The sequence below is a fragment of the Engystomops pustulosus genome, chromosome 10 (assembly GCF_040894005.1).
Source record: "Engystomops pustulosus chromosome 10, aEngPut4.maternal, whole genome shotgun sequence".
NCBI classification, from domain to species: domain Eukaryota; kingdom Metazoa; phylum Chordata; class Amphibia; order Anura; family Leptodactylidae; genus Engystomops; species Engystomops pustulosus.
The window spans coordinates 99,836,080-99,852,400 of NC_092420.1; positions in this window are offsets into that span (position 1 = coordinate 99,836,080).

Below are 16,321 nucleotides of genomic sequence, written 5' to 3' on the forward strand. Positions count from 1 at the left end.
TTTCACAGTCCTGCAGCTACTATCAACATACATGAACATATGATTACACATCTCTCCAGGTAAAATATCTTAGACCTTCTGCAGGGAACACAGAAGTTTAAAGACAAACAACCAGTGCACCTGGAGAAGCGACAATCCTGGAATATAAGTCCACGTATCACAGTCCTGCTGCTACTAACAACATCCACAGAGGTCTGATTACACAGATCTACAGGGATATATCTCACGCTGTCTGTAGCTTTGTATGGTCGCACCTGCTGACAGGTTCCCTTTAAAGGAATGTTCTGGCACATGAGGCGGACACCTGCTCCGCGCAATGATGTGAAATCCTCCAGGACGGAGAAATCTCATGAATTATGACTCGGGTTTGACAGGCGACCATATTGTTCCAGTAATACAAAGGATTCCTGGAAAGACGAAGCGTTAGATCTGCAGGAAATCCATGGAGTGAGCAGACGCGGGAGACGCTCAGCGCTGCGGGGCTATTTATATGCATGTGATGTGGCACTGACCAGGGATGAGCAGAGCCCCCCACGTAGCCCCCCATCCTGACCCTCATACACTCTGCTCTCTAGATCTCCGCTTGCTGTCAGTGACAAAGAACATGGATATTTACATTGAGCCCCTGCGCAAACCCGAGACACGAATGTATCCAATGCATGTGACTGCACGCTGATACATTGTAACAAAGCAGCAGCGACAATGTCATAGGAAGAGGAAATGGGACGATTCGATGGGGATGGATCCGCTCACATGATGGAATCCGAAAACTTTAATGGGTTCTGCTGCTACTTGTTATAGGTTCTGTCACTTCCTATTATGTGGACCAGCACTTTTCATGATGGGGTCTGATGCTTGTTATTATGGGGGCTGTACATTTTCATCATCAGATCTGCCACTTTCTGTTCTGGGGTCTGACACTTTCTATTAAGGGGTCTACCAGTTTATATTCTCTAGGTACATTAATGGGATGCACAAACCTCAAGGCTCTTACAGATCTGGTCTTCTGAAAAAGTCAAATGAAAGAAAAATTTGGAAAAAAAAGTTATATTTTTGGTGTTAAGACCATAAACCCCCCCCCCCCCCCCGCCTGATCTGTGCCCGGAGCTTGTTCTTGTCCATCATTCATCTCCTTCAGCTGCTAAGAAAAACTCATCTCCCAGGAACTCATCTACAACCACAATGCACCAAACCCTCTGCAGCCATGAATATGTTAATGTGTAACCGAGGTCATATACAGTGTCCCCGAACCAGACACCTGAGGAATCTAATAGTTGTCATTCATAATGTGCAGCAAATCACTGAGAAAACCCAATGTACAAGAAGAGAGATCTGTATAATAGTATCACTGCTAATATAATACTGCCCCCTATGTACAGGAATATAACTACTATAATACTGCCCCCTATGTACAGGAATATAACTACTATAATACTGCCTCCTATGTACAAGAATATAACTACTATAATACTGCCCCCTATGTACAAGAATATAACTACTATAATACTGCCCCCTATGTACAGGAATATAACTACTATAATACTGCCCCCTATGTACAGGAATATAACTACTATAATACCGCCCCCTATGTACAGGAATATAACTACTATAATACTGCCCTCTATGTACAAGAATATAACTACTATAATACTGCCCCCTATGTACAGGAATATAACTACTATAATACTGCCCCCTATGTACAGGAATATAACTACTATAATACTGCCCCCTATGTACAGGAATATAACTACTATAATACTGACCCTATGTACAAGAATATAACTACTATAATACTGCCCCCTATGTACAGGAATATAACTACTATAATACTGCCCCCTATGTACAAGAATATAACTACTATAATACTGCCCCCTATGTACAGGAATATAACTACTATAATACTGCCCCCTATGTACAGGGATATAACTACTATAATACTGCCCCCTATGTACAAGAATATAACTACTATAATACTGCCCCCTATGTACAAGAATATAACTACTATAATACTGCCCCCTATGTACAAGAATATAACTACTATAATACTGCCCCCTATGTACAAGAATATAACTACTATAATACTGCCCCTATGTACAAGAATATAACTACTATAATACTGCCCCCTATGTACAAGAATATAACTACTATAATACTGCCCCCTATGTACAGGAATATAACTACTATAATACTACCCCCTATGTACAAGAATATAACTACTATAATACTGCCCCCCATGTACAGGAATATAACTACTATAATACTGCCCCCTATGTACAAGAATATAACTACTATAATACTGCCCCCTATGTACAGGAATATAACTACTATAATACTGCCCCCTATGTACAGGAATATAACTACTATAATACTACCCCCTATGTACAAGAATATAACTACTATAATACTGCCCCCCATGTACAGGAATATAACTACTATAATACTGCCCCCTATGTACAAGAATATAACTACTATAATACTGCACCCTATGTACAGGAATATAACTACTATAATACTGCCCCCTATGTACAAGAATATAACTACTATATTACTGCCCCCTATGTACAGGAATATAGCTACTATAATACTGCCCCCTATGTACAAGAATATAACTACTATAATACTGCTCCCTATGTACAAGAATATAACTACTATAATACTGCCCCCTATGTACAGGAATATAACTACTATAATACTGCCCCCTATGTACAGGAATATAACTACTATAATACGGCCCCCTATGTACAAGAATATAACTACTATAATACTGCCCCCTATGTACAAGAATATAACTACTATAATACCGCCCCCTATGTACAGGAATATAGCTACTATAATACCGCCCCCTATGTACAGGAATATAACTACTATAATACTGCCCCCTATGTACAAGAATATAACTACTATAATACTGCCCCCTATGTACAAGAATATAACTACTATAATACTGCCCCCTATGTTCAAGAATATAACTACTATAATACTGCCCCCTATGTACAAGAATATAACTACTATAATACTGCCCCCTATGTACAGGAATATAACTACTATAATACTGCCCCCTATGTACAAGAATATAACTACTATAATACTGCCCCCTATGTACAAGAATATAACTACTATAATACTGCCCCCTATGTACAGGAATATAACTACTATAATACTGCCCCCTATGTACAGGAATATAACTACTATAATACTGCCCCCTATGTACAGGAATATAACTACTATAATACTGCCCCCTATGTACAGGAATATAACTACTATAATACTGCCCTCTATGTACAGGAATATAACTACTATAATACTGCCCCCTATGTACAGGAATATAACTACTATAATACTGCCCCCTATGTACAAGAATATAACTACTATAATACTGCCCCCTATGTACAAGAATATAACTACTATAATACTGCCCCCTATATACAGGAATATAACTACTATAATACTGCCCCATATGTACAGGAATATAACTACTATAATACTGCCCCCTATGTACAGGAATATAACTACTATAATACTGCCCCCTATGTACAAGAATATAACTACTATAATACTGCCCCCTATGTACAGGAATATAACTACTATAATACTGCCCCCTATGTACAGGAATATAACTACTATAATACTGCTCCCTATGTACAGGGATATAACTACTATAATACTGCCCCCTATGTACAGGGATATAACTACTATAATACTGCCCCCTATGTACAGGAATATAACTACTATAATACTGCCCCTATGTACAAGAATATAACTACTATAATACTGCCCCCTATGTACAGGAATATAACTACTATAATACTGCCCCCTATGTACAGGAATATAACTACTATAATACTGCCCCCTATGTACAAGAATATAACTACTATAATACTGCCCCCTATGTACAGGAATATAACTACTATAATACTGCCCCCTATGTACAGGAATATAACTACTATAATCCTCTGTGCTATTAGTATGACGGTGCCTGGTGTGGCGCTATATACAGGCTCTGGCCTCCCTGTATACTCCTGTGCTGCTCCCCGCGCTGTGTGTATAGTTGTGCCACGTCTCGTATGTGCTGGGGCAGGTTCTCGCAGTCTCTGGATTCTCGCCATCACCTCTGCAGGTCCCAGAATATTGTACAATCCTCTTGTAGTTTTATGTTGTGTAATATTCACAGGTTGTGACTTATTGATGAATCAGAGGTGACGGATCACACAGAAGGTTTTTATTCCCTCTCTGGGGTATTAGTTTATGTTACAGTCTCTGTCTCGGACTTGGGGCTTATAGTGTTATCCGTTTACATAGAAGTCTATGGAGAAGGGAGGGTGAGGCTTGAGAGTGAGTAAAGGCTGCTGCAGCAATTGTAAGTTTCTATCTTACCCCAAATGCTTTATTCACATCAGTAGGAGGTCAGTACTTCTCTGTATGTCTCTATATGACTCTGAGAGGGGGAAGCACAGGCACCGTCAGACAGCTGCAGCTAAAAGTAAGTTTTTACTTTGCCCAAAGTGCTTTATTGACAGCAGTACAGGTCAATACTTCCTTATAATGTCCCTTATGACCCCCTGGGGCTTCTGATGGGGTTGTATAGCAGATTCTGCTTTCCTTTCTGTGTGCAATGTATGGGAGACACCATAGCAGCCGCTCTCCCGCCACCGGCTGGGAATTCCAGAATACGGGTCATATAAGGGTCACTCCTCGTCATTTCTATGAACTTTATGGAATAAAAGGGGTTATTTGCTCTGTGCAGTGCAGGTATCAGCAGTGGTCGCCTGTGCTACATGCAGCGCCACCACAAGGCACAATGCGGTATTACATGGGTCCCCACTCAGTGCAGGTCACACAGGACGGGGCGGGTCCTGCAGAGGGGGAGACGCTTCTTCCCTATTATGGATGTAACCAAGAAAAAATCCTAGAAAACTGAGGAATAAGATGTCTACAAAGTTCTGTAAATCTTCCTGATCACCAGAGCGATCGCTGATGCAGAGAGTCAATGAGAAGTTACCACTTATATCAGACATCGAGCACAGAGCTGAGGGGCAACAGCGCCAAAACCTCCAAGCAGGAGGGGGGGGGATACAATTGTGAAATCCTGAGATAGATACATAAATAGGGGGGTATGTAGTCCCCTCCCCCGGCACCCGCTGGATCTATAGGAGGCTCCAGGTGTAAGGGGGAAATAGGCGCCATTGCTGATCATTCACCAGGAACTGCACCAATTTCAAGGCTTGTACCCCAGGAAACTGCTGATGAATCCCCCCATAGACAGAAAATACACAAGTGGACAAAATCCGGGGTGCCCCTGATGATAGAAAAAAACCACAAAGGTCACAGAAATAACTTGAATTTGACAAAAGGAAAAATAAAATAAAGGTGTTGTCCGAGACCATAAAAAACATTGGTGTCGGGGGCGCTGCTTAAAAAAGTGAAACATTTGCTTTCCCCCGAGGCCCCTCCTGGCGCCCTGCGCTGCGATCTTTCCGGTCCGTGCCCCATGTAAAGGTACAGAAGCCGCGCTCAGCCCATGCCCTCCCGTCCTGCAATGTACAGCACTGGGAGTAGGGACGGGTGGGCGTGCTCGGCCTCCGGAGCCAGAACGCTTGTCACCTTGTGCCCCCGGTCCGCTACTACCGCAGCGCTGCACAGTCAGAGGCCGCCTCGTCATCAAAGTTGCGGATTTGTATTGTGCGCCTGATGAAGACACCGATCCGTTGTTGAAACGCGTATTGCTAGCACTTGAGATTATTTTCTCCTATCCGCCTCCACCATGCCAGGGGGGGGGGGGGGATGTGGAGGGGCACAGCCTATGGAGGAGGGGCACGGCTGCTTTTATTTCTACACCAAAATGGACTAAGAGGCCGGACATATGATAAATACCCTGTGACTCTCAAGGACCGGATAAAGATGGAACCAAAAAGGACAAAAAATTCATTTCACAACTTTTGGAGTCATTCTCTGCGAGACACATAATTATCCCGATCCGCCTGATCCTCGCTCCCTCCGTGATGTAATAAATCCTGTGATTCAGCGGAGCAGGGACAAGCCAAGACCTGAGGACCCGATGATCAAGACGTTGCTTAAAACCTCAGGAACGCTGCCCACAAATTACCCGAATAATTATATAAGACTTGTGCAATGTGATCGGGAGCGATGACTTATCACCTTCTGGAATGTCGTCCCCCCCCCCCCCCGTACTGATGTAAGACGGGTCAGGAACCTCTGGCACCGATATTCATAACTTATCATAATGCATCAGCTCAGTGTGAGACGTGATCTGTCACCGGACCACCAGGAATGGAAGATCAATCTGTCACCGGACCACCAGGAATGGAAGATCAATCTGTCACCGGACCACCAGGAATGGAAGATCAATCTGTCACCGGACCACCAGGAATGGAAGATCAATCTGTCACCGGACCACCAGGAATGGAAGATCCATCTATCACCGGACCACCAGGAATGGAAGATCAATCTGTCACCGGACCACCAGGAATGGAAGATCAATCTGTCACCGGACCACCAGGTATGGAAGATCAATCTGTCACCGGACCACCAGCAATGGAAGATCAATCTGTCACCGGACCACCAGGTATGGAAGATCAATCTGTCACCGGACCACCAGCAATGGAAGATCAATCTGTCACCGGACCACCAGGAATGGAAGATCAATCTGTCACCGGACCACCAGCAATAGAAGATCAATCTGTCACCGGACCACCAGGTATGGAAGATCAATCTGTCACCGGACCACCAGCAATGGAAGATCAATCTGTCACCGGACCACCAGGAATGGAAGATCAATCTGTCACCGGACCACCAGGAATGGAGGATCAATCTGTCACCGGACCACCAGCAATAGAAGATCAATCTGTCACCGGACCACCAGCAATAGAAGATCAATCTGTCACCGGACCACCAGCAATAGAAGATCAATCTGTCACCGGACCACCAGGAATAGAAGATCAATCTGTCACCGGACCACCAGGAATGGAAGATCAATCTGTCACTGGACCACCAGCAATAGAAGATCAATCTGTCACCGGACCACCAGGAATGGAGGATCAATCTGTCACCGGACAAACCAGGTATGGAAGATCAATCTGTCACCGGACCACCAGCAATGGAAGATCAATCTGTCACCGGACCACCAGGAATGGAAGATCAATCTGTCACCGGACCACCAGGAATGGAAGATCAATCTGTCACCGGACCACCAGCAATGGAAGATCAATCTGTCACCGGACCACCAGGAATGGAAGATCAATCTGTCACCGGATCACCAGGTATGGAAGATCAATCTGTCACCGGACCACCAGCAATGGAAGATCAATCTGTCACCGGATCACCAGGTATGGAAGATCAATCTGTCACCGGACCACCAGCAATGGAAGATCAATCTGTCACCGGACCACCAGGAATGGAAGATCAATCTGTCACCGGACCACAAGCAATGGAAGATCAATCTGTCACCGGACCACCAGGAATGGAAGATCAATCTGTCACCGGACCACCAGCAATAGAAGATCAATCTGTCACCGGACAAACCAGGAATGGAAGATCAATCTGTCACCGGACAAACCAGGAATGGAAGATCAATCTGTCACCGGATCACCAGGAATGGAAGATCAATCTGTCACCGGATCACCAGGAATGGAAGATCAATCTGTCACCGGACAAACCAGGAATGGAAGATCAATCTGTCACCGGATCACCAGGAATGGAAGATCAATCTGTCACCGGATCACCAGCAATGGAAGATCAATCTGTCACCGGACCACCAGCAATGGAAGATCAATCTGTCACCGGACCACCAGGAATGGAAGATCAATCTGTCACCGGGCCACCAGCAATAGAAGATCAGTCTGTCACCGGACAAACCAGGAATGGAAGATCAATCTGTCACCGGACCACCAGGAATGGAAGATCAATCTGTCACCGGATCACCAGCAATGGAAGATCAATCTGTCACCGGACCACCAGCAATGGAAGATCAATCTGTCACCGGACCACCAGGAATGGAAGATCAATCTGTCACCGGGCCACCAGCAATAGAAGATCAATCTGTCACCGGACAAACCAGGAATGGAAGATCAATCTGTCACCGGACAAACCAGGAATGGAAGATCAATCTGTCACCGGACAAACCAGGAATGGAAGATCAATCTGTCACTGGATCACCAGGTATGGAAGATCAATCTGTCACTGGATCACCAGCAATGGAAGATCAATCTGTCACCGGATCACCAGGTATGGAAGATCAATCTGTCACCGGACAAACAAGGAATGGAAGATCAATCTCTCACCGGATCACCAGGTATGGAAGATCAGTCTGTCACCGGACCACCAGGAATGGAAGATCAATCTGTCACCGGACCACCAGGAATGGAAGATCAATCTGTCACCGGATCACCAGCAATGGAAGATCAATCTGTCACCGGACCACCAGCAATGGAAGATCAATCTGTCACCGGACCACTAGGAATGGAAGATCAATCTGTCACCGGGCCACCAGCAATAGAAGATCAATCTGTCACCGGACAAACCAGGAATGGAAGATCAATCTGTCACCGGACAAACCAGGAATGGAAGATCAATCTGTCACTGGATCACCAGGTATGGAAGATCAATCTGTCACCGGACAAACAAGGAATGGAAGATCAATCTGTCACCGGATCACCAGGTATGGAAGATCAGTCTGTCACCGGACCACCAGGAATGGAAGATCAATCTGTCACCGGACCACAAGGAATGGAAGATCAATCTGTCACCGGACCACAAGGAATGGAAGATCAATCTGTCACCGGACCACCAGGAATGGAAGATCAATCTGTCACCGGACCACCAGGAATGGAAGATCAATCTGTCACCGGACCACCAGCAATGGAAGATCAATCTGTCACCGGACCACCAGCAATGGAAGATCAATCTGTCACCGGACCACCAGGAATGGAAGATCAATCTGTCACCGGACCACCAGGTATGGAAGATCAATCTGTCACCGGACCACCAGGAATGGAAGATCAATCTGTCACCGGACCACCAGGAATGGAAGATCAATCTGTCACCGGACCACCAGGAATGGAAGATCAATCTGTCACCGGACCACCAGGAATGGAAGATCAATCTGTCACCGGATCACCAGGTATGGAAGATCAATCTGTCACCGGACCACCAGCAATGGAAGATCAATCTGTCACCGGATCACCAGGTATGGAAGATCAATCTGTCACCGGACAAACCAGGAATGGAAGATCAATCTGTCACCGGACCACCAGGAATGGAAGATCAATCTGTCACCGGACCACCAGGAATGGAGGATCAATCTGTCACTGGACAAACCAGGAATGGAGGATCAATCTGTCACCGGACCACCAGGAATGGAAGATCAATCTGTCACCGGACCACCAGGAATGGAGGATCAATCTGTCACCGGACAAACCAGGTATGGAAGATTGTAAAGATCTAATAATAGTAGATATTGTCTATTGTTCTGTGTATTGTTAAATGTAATTTGATACAAATAACTATACTTGGTGTCAAAGTGATTCTTCCCAAAATACGTCACTCAGGACACCAGAAGGACTCGATGATACTTATAAAAAGTCTCCTTTATTGGCGTCATCCAGGTTGCAGAATACAGGATACAAGATACTTGCGCAGGTTATCAGTCACGTGTCCGTGTCAGTCAGTGTATCAGTGAGGATATGTTCTGTAATGGCCGGGAGGGTTCCAAATCTTCCGGTAGCTCTTCATATGTCGTTATACATTACACCTGTTGTGTCTTCTCCATGTGTCATCCGAGATGTGAGAGTAGTAGTTTCAGTTGTGAGCGTTGTCCAGCTGTCGTAGCCTTGATGTATCAGCCCCGATGTAACAGCCTCTCGGTATCAGCCCGTATCCGCCGCCATGACACTGTCCGTCTGTCATATATAGTCCTAGTAGAGGTGTGTCTTGTAGTGTTGGACGTTCTGTGTCCCTATATATGGTATTCATATATATTTAGGCTTTATGTAATGTACAGTAGCTCATCCCATACACTATATGTCACAGCTCGTGTATGCTATCAGTTTAACTGTTCATGGTCTACAAGTGAATATTGTGATATATACTTTTTAACAAAGATTTTGTCTTTGTTCCTCCTCGGTGACGCCCGCCGGTTCTCCGTATTGATTTTCGGTCAGAGATTTTCGCGCCGCTCTGACTTTTCATTAATAGAGTTTTGGGTTTGTTAATGTTTTATGGATTGTTCTATGAATTCCTATAAGAACTTCCTGAATATTGTATCAGAACCCGGAGCAGAACTCAGAACCCATTTATCTTCTCCTGAGCAGGAGGTGCAGACCCCACAGAGGGGAGACCCCACAGGAGGTGCAGACCCCACAGAGCGGAGACCCCACAGGAGGTGCAGACCCCACAGGAGGTACAGACCCCACAGGAGGTGCAGACCCCACAGAGCGGAGACCCCACAGGAGGTGCAGACCCCACAGGAGGTGCAGACCCCACAGGAGGTGCAGACCCCACAGAGGGGAGACCCCACAGGAGGCGCAGACCCCACAGGGGGGGGAGACCCCACAGGAGGTGCAGACCCCACAGGGGGGGGAGACCCCACAGGAGGTGCAGACCCCACAGGAGGTGCAGACCCCACAGGGGGGGGGAGACCCCACAGGAGGTGCAGACCCCACAGGGGGGGGAGACCCCACAGGAGGTGCAGACCCCACAGAGCGGAGACCCCACAGGAGGTACAGACCTCACAGGGGGGAGACCCCACAGGAGGTACAGACCCCACAGGAGGTGCAGACCCCACAGGGGGGGAGACCCCACAGGAGGTGCAGACCCCACAGAGCGGAGACCCCACAGGAGGTACAGACCCCACATGGGGAGAGCCCACAGGAGGTACAGACCCCACAGGAGGTACAGACCCCACAGGAGGGAGACCCCACAGGGGGGAGACCCCACAGGAGGTGCAGACCCCACAGGGGGGGGAGACCCCACAGGAGGTACAGACCCCACAGGAGGTGCAGACCCCACAGGGGGGGGACCCCACAGGAGGTGCTGACCCCACAGGGGGGAGACCCCACAGGAGGTGCAGACCCCACAGGAGGTGCAGACCCCACAGGAGGTGCAGACCCCACAGAGCGGAGACCCACAGGAGGTGCAGACCCCACAGGAGGTACAGACCCCACAGGAGGTGCAGACCCCACAGGGGGGAGACCCCACAGAGCGGAGACCCCACAGGAGGTACAGACCCCACAGGAGGTGCAGACCCCACAGGAGGTACAGACCCCACAGGAGGTGCAGACCCCACAGGGGGGGGAGACCCCACAGAGCGGAGACCCCACAGGAGGTACAGACCCCACAGGAGGTGCAGACCCCACAGAGGGGAGACCCCACAGGAGGTACAGACCCCACAGGAGGTGCAGACCCCACAGGGGGGAGACCCCACAGGAGGTGCAGACCCCACAGAGGGGAGACCCCACAGGAGGTACAGACCCCACAGGAGGTGCAGACCCCACAGAGGGGAGACCCCACAGGAGGTACAGACCCCACAGGGGAGAGACCCCACAGGAGGTGCAGACCCCACAGGGGGGAGACCCCACAGGAGGTGCAGACCCCACAGGAGGTGCAGACCCCACAGGGGGGAGACCCCACAGGAGGTACAGACCCCACAGGAGGTGCAGACCCCACAGAGGGGAGACCCCACAGGAGGTACAGACCCCACAGGAGGTGCAGACCCCACAGAGGGGAGACCCCACAGGAGGTACAGACCCCACAGGGGAGAGACCCCACAGGAGGTGCAGACCCCACAGGGGGGAGACCCCACAGGAGGTGCAGACCCCACAGGAGGTGCAGACCCCACAGGGGGGAGACCCCACAGGAGGTGCAGACCCCACAGGGGGGAGACCCCACAGGAGGTGCAGACCCCACAGGAGGTGCAGACCCCACAGGAGGTGCAGACCCCACAGAGCGGAGACCCCACAGGAGGTACAGACCCCACAGGGGGGAGACCCCACAGGAGGTACAGACCCCACAGGAGGTGCAGACCCCACAGGGGGGGAGACCCCACAGGAGGTGCAGACCCCACAGAGCGGAGACCCCACAGGAGGTACAGACCCCACATGGGGAGAGCCCACAGGAGGTACAGACCCCACAGGAGGTACAGACCCCACAGGAGGGAGACCCCACAGGGGGGAGACCCCACAGGAGGTGCAGACCCCACAGGGGGGGGAGACCCCACAGGAGGTACAGACCCCACAGGAGGTGCAGACCCCACAGGGGGGGGACCCCACAGGAGGTGCAGACCCCACAGGAGGTACAGACCCCACAGGAGGTGCAGACCCCACAGGAGGTACAGACCCCACAGGAGGTGCAGACCCCACAGGAGGTGCAGACCCCACAGGGGGGGAGACCCCACAGGAGGTGCAGACCCCACAGGAGGTGAAGACCCCACAGGAGGTGCAGACCCCACAGGAGGTGCAGACCCCACAGGAGGTGCAGACCCCACAGGGGGGAGACCCCACAGGAGGTGCAGACCCCACAGGAGGGGCAGACCCCACAGGGGGGAGACCCCACAGGAGGTGCAGACCCCACAGGAGGTACAGACCCCACAGGAGGTGCAGACCCCACAGGAGGTGAAGACCCCACAGGAGGTGCAGACCCCACAGGAGGTACAGACGCCACAGGGGGAGACCCCACAGGAGGTGCAGACCCCACAGAAGGTACAGACCCCACAGGAGGTGCAGACCCCACAGGAGGTGCAGACCCCACAGGAGGTACAGACCCCACATGGGGAGACCCCACAGGAGGTGCAGACCCCACAGGAGGTGAAGACCCCACAGGAGGTACAGACGCCACAGGGGGAGACCACACAGGGGGGGAGACCCCACAGGAGGTACAGACCCCACAGGAGGTACAGACCCCACAGGAGGTACAGACCCCACATGGGGAGACCCCACAGGAGGTGCAGACCCCACAGGAGGTGAAGACCCCACAGGAGGTACAGACGCCACAGGGGGAGACCACACAGGGGGGGAGACCCCACAGGAGGTGCAGACCCCACATGGGGAGACCCCACAGGAGGTGCAGACCCCACAGGAGGTGAAGACCCCACAGGAGGTACAGACGCCACAGGGGGAGACCACACAGGGGGGGAGACCCCACAGGAGGTGCAGACCCCACAGAAGGTACAGACCCCACAGGAGGTGCAGACCCCACAGGAGGTGAAGACCCCACAGGAGGTACAGACGCCACAGGGGGAGACCACACAGGGGGGGAGACCCCAATCTTTCTGGTGTAGCAGACTTGACTTTTGCAGATGTGTTACCCCTGACCTGGGGGGTATCAGGCTCCTGGGACCCCCATACATCACGCTCCTCTATGTATAGAGTAGAGGTTGCACATGCGCTCAGCAGTCACATAGTGAATGAATAGAGGGGAAACACGACCCCCTTCTCATGATTGCTGATAGTTTGGACCCCGAATGATTCGATGGTTGAGGGGGGACTTTTAAAGGAAATCTCCCATCAGACTCCATCCTGATAAACCCGGGACATTCCTCATAGATCCAGGCACCGGGACTGTGGGATCTTCTTATATTTCTTATCTATGGTCTCTTTCCTTCTAAAATCAACTTTTAAAATTATGCTAATGACCAGAAGAGCTCCTGGGGGTGTTACCAGAACCCCTCCTAGCTGGAGCTTCACAGACTATTACACTGAGCACTTTCACCTCATACTCTGTAGAGGGACGGGGAAGTGCTGGGGGAACAGAAGTTGGAAGAGTGTAACAGCAGCTTGTGAAGTTACAGCACAGAGGGGCTCTGGTAACTCCCCCAGGAGCCCTCCTGGCTCATTAGCATAATTATAAAAGTTGATTTTAGGAGGAAGAAGGCCATGGATAACAGATATGAGAAGATCCCAGTCCCGGTGCCGGATCTATGAGCGATGTCCCGGGTTTATCAGGATGGAGTCTGATGGGAGATTTCCTTCAAAGTTGACACAATCATTTCAATACTACCCTTGTTCAAACATGACAGCTTAGATACAGCAGCTCAGCTCTATGTATGGTGAATACCTCTATAATGGCAGCTTAGATACAGAAGCTCAGCTCTATGTATGGTAGATACCTCTATAATGGCAGCTTAGATACAGCAGCTCAGCTCTATGTATGGTAGATACCTCTATACTGGCAGCTTAGATACAGCAGCTCAGCTCTATATATGGTAGATACCTCTATAATGGCAGCTTAGATACAGCAGCTCAGCTCTATGTATGGTAGATACCTCTATAATGGCAGCTTAGATACAGCAGCTCAGCTCTATGCATGGTAGATACCTCTATAATGACAGCTTAGATATAGCAGCGCAGCTCTATGTATGGTAGATACCTCTATAATGGCAGCTTAGATACAGCAGCTCTATGTATGGTAGATACCTCTATAATGGCAGCTTAGATACAGCAGCTCAGCTCTATGTATAGTAGATACCTTTATAATGGCAGCTTAGATACAGCAGCTCAGCTCTATGTATGGTAGATACCTCTATAATGGCAGCTTAGATACAGAAGCTCAGCTCTATGTATGGTAGATACCTCTATAATGGCAGCTTAGATACAGCAGCTCTATTTATGGTAGATACCTCTATAATGGCAGCTTAGATACAGCAGCTCTATGTATGGTAGATACCTCTATAATGGCAGCTTAGATACAGCAGCTCTATGTATGGTAGATACCCCTATAATGGCAGCTTAGATACAGCAGCTCTATGTATAGTAGATACCTTTATAATGGCAGCTTAGATACAGCAGCTCTATGTATGGTAGATACCTCTATAATGGCAGCTTAGATACAGCAGCTCTATGTATGGTAGATACCTCTATAATGGCAGCTTAGATACAGCAGCTCTATGTATGGTAGATACCCCTATAATGGTGGCTTAGATACAGCAGCTCTATGTATGGTAGATACCCCTATAATGGCAGCTTAGATACAGCAGCTCTATGTATGGCAGATACCTCTATAATGGCAGCTTAGATACAGCAGCTCTATGTATGGTAGATACCTCTATAATGGCAGCTTAGATACAGCAGCTCTATGTATGGTAGATACCCCTATAATGGCAGCTTAGATACAGCAGCTCTATGTATGGCAGATACCTCTATAATGGCAGCTTAGATACAGCAGCTCTATGTATGGTAGATACCTCTATAATGGCAGCTTAGATACAGCAGCTCAGCTCTATGCATGGTTTATGATACTGTGAATCCTAGACATCAATGTGTTGTCAGAGGGTCTTGTGCATCGTCCTGTTTCATGGATTTGGTTGCGCCGATGCTTGTACACCAATGTTACCCCTTAGTGCACCCCTAAACTGTGACTACTGCTTCCTATTACACTGCGTGTTACTATCACACTGCATGTTACCATTACACTGCATGTTACTATTACACTGCATGTTACTATTACACTGCGTGTTACTATTACACTGCATGTTACTATCACACTGCGTGTTACTATCACACTGCGTGTTACTATCACACTGCATGACACTATTACACTGTGTTTTACTATTACACTGCGTGTTACTATCACACTGCGTGTTACTATCACACTGCGTGTTACTATCACACTGCGTGTTACTATCACACTGCATGTTACCATTACACTGCATGTTACCATTACACTGCGTGTTACCATTACACTGCGTATGTTACTATTACACTGCGTGTTACTATTACACTGCGTGTTACTATTACACTGCATGTTACTATTACACTGCATGTTACTATTACACTGCGTGTTACTATTACACTGCATGTTACTATTACACTGCGTGTTACCATTACACTGCGTGTTACCATTACACTGCGTGTTTCCATTACACTGTGTGTTTCCATTACACTGTGTGTTTCCATTACACTGTGTGTTACCATTACACTGCATGTTACTATTACACTGCGTGTTACTATCACACTGCGTGTTACTATCACACTGCATGACACTATTACACTGTGTTTTACTATTACACTGCGTGTTACTATCACACTGCGTGTTACTATCACACTGCATGTTACCATTACACTGCATGTTACCATTACACTGCGTGTTACCATTACACTGCGTATGTTACTATTACACTGCGTATGTTACTATTACACTGCGTATGTTACTATTACACTGCGTGTTACTATTACACTGCATATTACTATCACACTGCATGTTACCATTACACTGCATGTTACCATTACACTGCGTGTAATGTGTGTTACTATTACACTGCATGTCACTATTGCACTGCGTGTTACTATTACACTGCTTGTTACTATTACACTGC